At 37.6% G+C, this 4,351-nt stretch overlaps 1 protein-coding gene across 4 annotated transcripts in view; it reads right to left on the bottom strand.

The window, feature by feature from the left end:
- Magi2 (membrane associated guanylate kinase, WW and PDZ domain containing 2) overlaps nucleotides 1-4,351 on the bottom strand; it is a 1,267,351-nt gene that overhangs the window by 965,834 nt on the left and 297,166 nt on the right. The gene's annotated exons all lie outside the window — the stretch shown is intronic.

Here is a 4,351-nt window from a genome sequence, read left to right as displayed (position 1 = left end):
TGTGTGTTTTAACAGAAACTGTCCTTGTGCAGTTCACAGTACATGACATGCTGCCTACTTCAATGTCTGTATGAGGCAGAAGAAAAGGAAGAGGGTACGATGGGTGGGATATTTGCCTTGGTTTGGCTCAGTCACCTCATGAGTAGGCTTTAGGACTCCCTAATACCTCATGAATTGAGACTCTCATATCTCCTGGGAAGATAAAACAGGGGCCCTGTGTATTTGTTTGTGTTGTACTACTGGGGAGTGTTTGCTGTGTGAGCTCTTTCTTCTCCTTCAGTCAATAGCCTTTAAGATAACAGCCCGCTCGGGCAGGATCTCTTATACTAGAAATGCAGCTGTAAAGCCTGCTCTTGCTCTCTTGCTTCCAGCTCTCACTTCCAGCTGCTAGACTGTGTTCCTGTTCCCTGTTCATGCAGAGGATTATGATTCAGGATAGTGATCTGTAAGCCTCCCCTAAATAAATGACCCTGTATTACATGTAATTCTGACTAGTGTGGAATTAATTTATATCTTCTGCCATCAGGTGTCATCTATGTTATCTAAAATGGTAGAAGAGGCATGTTACTTATCATTCAACTAAGGCACTCGGGTGGAAAGAATACGGCAGATGATCTGGTTGGCCTCAATGAAAACTTGGGTCCTTAGCAAGAAGAAGGCACTGGAGTTGAGATGAGGTTACAATGACAAGCTTTGAAGAGAGATGAAGGAAATATATGGGCTAAACTTTTTAGTGTGGTCCACCGGGGATCCAGAAGCAGGATCTTATTGACACATCAACTTTATAGTAACCATGACCTTTTCAAATTTCTTACCTCTAGAGCTGGGAAAGTGTATATCTGTATCATTTTACGTCACTAGGTTTGTGTCAATTTTTAATAGGAGCCACAAAAATTATACGTGCCAATCCAATAACATGAGCTTTCTGTGTGGAAGCTAACACTGTTTTTTAAGTAAACTGCTTGGCATTGTGTTTAACATCAGAATTTTAGAGTTATAGTCATTTGTGTCCAGCAGAATTTTTCTTTAGATGGACTTCTTTCTTTCTTTCTTTCTTTCTTTCTTTCTTTCTTTCTTTCTTTCTTTCTTTCTATCTTTCTTTCCTTTTTGATGGACCTCTTTCTTTTAGGCAAGTCTGAGACAATGTATTGTATAAAATTACACTTCATGAACGTAAGAGATCTTCAGGAAAGCAATGTATAATTCTCCTTGATTGCTCCTACTTTGAAATAACAGATTATTTTATCAGCAGTATTCCAATAGGCTAACTTCCCAATTAATTAATTGAGACATTAAATTCTCACCATGATTGTACTTTGGAGTCAGAAAATTTACAGAGGAAATTAGGTTAAATGAGGTGATAAAGGCAGAGCCCTAACCTAGTATGACTACTATTCTCATAAAAAGAGGCTAAGGCTTCAGTAATGTTCAAGAACTGGAAAGGCCATATGAGGACATGCAAGAATCAGCCTACCATCTGCTAGCTATGCAAAGACGCTTCAGAAGAAGCTAAACTTGCTGACAGCATAACCTTAAACTTTCAGCCTTCAGAACCACAAGAAAATCAGTTTCACTAACTTAAGCAACCTAGTCCATACGTTTGTATTTTACCAGCTCCAAAAACATATTACAGCTTCCTAACCAATGTCCTAATGTACTACTTATCGACAGGGATGTTCTAAGAGCATTTAGTTACTATCACTTATTTTCTACTTGTTAAACCATGAGTACCATGATAAGGTCTTGTATACATTTGTTCTCAAATCTTTCCAACAAAAATGATTTCATTTTTCTCTGCATATAGATGAGAAAATTGGAATTCTGGGAGGTTACTCTTGGACACATATTATGCCCTGACACACAAGGCAGCTAGGACCCAAAGCTGGGTCTAATGATTTTACTCTGAGATGTACTGTCTTTGTAACTATGCTTCAGAGAATGCTGCTACACCAGGCACCAAGAGACACATTGGAGGACTATTTATTCTTATAAGCACCATCTATAAATAATAAGACAAAGGAGAAAGAAGCCTTGTGAAGAGTTGTTAGTTTCATACACCAAATAGCTGAAAACACATGTAAGATCTTTATTATATAGGCCACAGTCACAGTGTTACCTGGATGTAATGTCTGTTCTCATATCCTCATATATAACCCAGTGTATAATCTCAGTTACCACCTGAAGCTTGCAGTCACAGAGAATGTAGACCCTTTTCTCTATCCTTTCAAAAAGGAATAATTTCAGAAAGTATGCTAAAATGAGGTGAGAAAGAGCACAAGAATTTAGTAACACACGTGATCAGGCAAAGGTGTGCTTAACTGCATCTCTGTTACCAAGATGCTTGAAACTAAAGCAACTTGCCAAAGGCAGACACAATTGATTGCCTTTAACTGTCTAGGAATAGATCTCACATAACCTATGATCCCAGAAGCCATTAAACTTTGACCAGATCTCTCAGAGATAATATGATTTGCCCTAGTTTTGACTCCTGACAAAGAAAACCTGTAACATTGTTTGCAACTGTGTAGAAATTTGTGTGGTGTTGGTTTTGTGCTGCATGGAGGATTCTAAAAAGTTGGAAGGTAGATTTCTTTTTTTGGTTTCTGTCCAATAACTCTTTACAAGTTATTTTAACACAACTGTTTCTCATTTTTCTAGACTGCAAAATACATTGCCAGTGCAAACAAGCCTCTAAAAAGAATATGAATTCCCTCTGTTACATTAGTACAGTTTGGAAAGTATTTTTTTCTATGAGACTATACTAATTAATATTGTACTGTGTGTGGATAGATTTATTGACATATGTAGCATTTTGGAAACAAGAACTATAATATGTGAAATCTGAAACTATAAAAGGGGCTTGGAATTCTGTAAAATTGCAGTCTCATGATGAATAGCTTGATCAATAAAGTCTCAGAATGGCAGAACACATATCTATAGAAGTGTCTCTAAGATTATTTGATCCAAACTTTAGACTGTGACCCATACTCAATGTAACAGGATTCCCTTTGAAAGCTCTAGGTGCATTTTCTGAGTATTCTTAATATAACTCTACTTGGTTAGTTATATTGCTGATCCTACCTCTATAACTGAAATTTGATTAAATAACACAGTATTAAGTCATAATGGAAAAAAATATTGGAGAATACTAAGGTGTTTTAAAATCTGGTGAGTATTGTTTTAATTTTTGGCAATAGCAGTATTTTTAAGAATCAGTCTTGACTAACCTTGATGCTTCATGCTTACTGGACAGGTTTCATAGTGCTGGGAAGGTGCTATAAATGCTATCATAACAGAGATTTATCCATGAGTCGTCAGCAGCTGTGAACCTGTGAACTACAATAGTGATCCTCTCGATGAGGCCTGCCCACTGGTACAACTGTGCTGAAACATCAAGGGAGAAACCACCTGCTTTCTGATTGGATTTTTACTCCTACTCAGACCTGGCACCATTATTGCTCTAAGAACTTATGACTGGCTGCACAGGTCCTATGCCTTAGGAGAGAACCTATTACTACCATTTTGATCAACTCACATCATATTACCCTGACTCTTTGTTAAATCCATAGTTTATATCTTTGAACCCTCATCATAGTAACTTCTGTTTTCAGTAGATGGTGATGAAGACAGAGACACCCAACTGACCAAGGGGCAAGAATAAGAATATAAGAATAAGAATAAGAAAATGTTCAGCCATAAACAGAATATATACAGCCCCTCGTCCCAAGGCTTAGGAGTTGCTGTGAAAGCATAATGAAAAGACTGTTGAGAGCCAGAGGAACTGGATGACGATGGAGAAGCAGTGTCTCCTGGACTTAACAGGAACTCCAGTAGTTGTGACAGCATGCTAAGATCCATGCAAGGCAAAGTCAGACCAAACCACAACATGGCAGGGAAGCTGGCCATGAAATCTCTCTTAGCTATAGATTTTTTTTTTTTTTTGCAATTCTTAGGTTCTGAGGGAGGAAAAGTCAGTTTTCTCTAAGAGTACAACCCATGATAGGTTCACCGTACTAAAGTGGAAGGCCACATATGCATAAATATTCAATCAATACAAATTCATCTTGATAAATTAGAAAAAAAATGGACAAAAAGTTGGATGGTCATGGAAGTGGCAGTGATCTCAAAAGAGTCGGGGAGTCGTGTGAATAAAATCTAAACACAAAATTTTAAAATGTGAAATCATTAGGCTATTAATCTATTTGTGGCATCATCTAATTGCTGGCGATATATCATTTTTCCAGTGATATGAAAGTAGTAGTGGCTCATGAAGGTGGTTTGGTGGGTATTTGTTTACTGTTGACCTGAGTTTAGACTCTGGGACCAACATGGTTTAACAAGAGAGCTGATT

The sequence above is a fragment of the Microtus ochrogaster genome, chromosome 26 (genome assembly GCF_000317375.1).
Source record: "Microtus ochrogaster isolate Prairie Vole_2 chromosome 26, MicOch1.0, whole genome shotgun sequence".
Taxonomy (NCBI): Eukaryota; Metazoa; Chordata; class Mammalia; order Rodentia; family Cricetidae; genus Microtus; species Microtus ochrogaster.
This window is presented reverse-complemented; position numbering and strand designations above follow the sequence as displayed.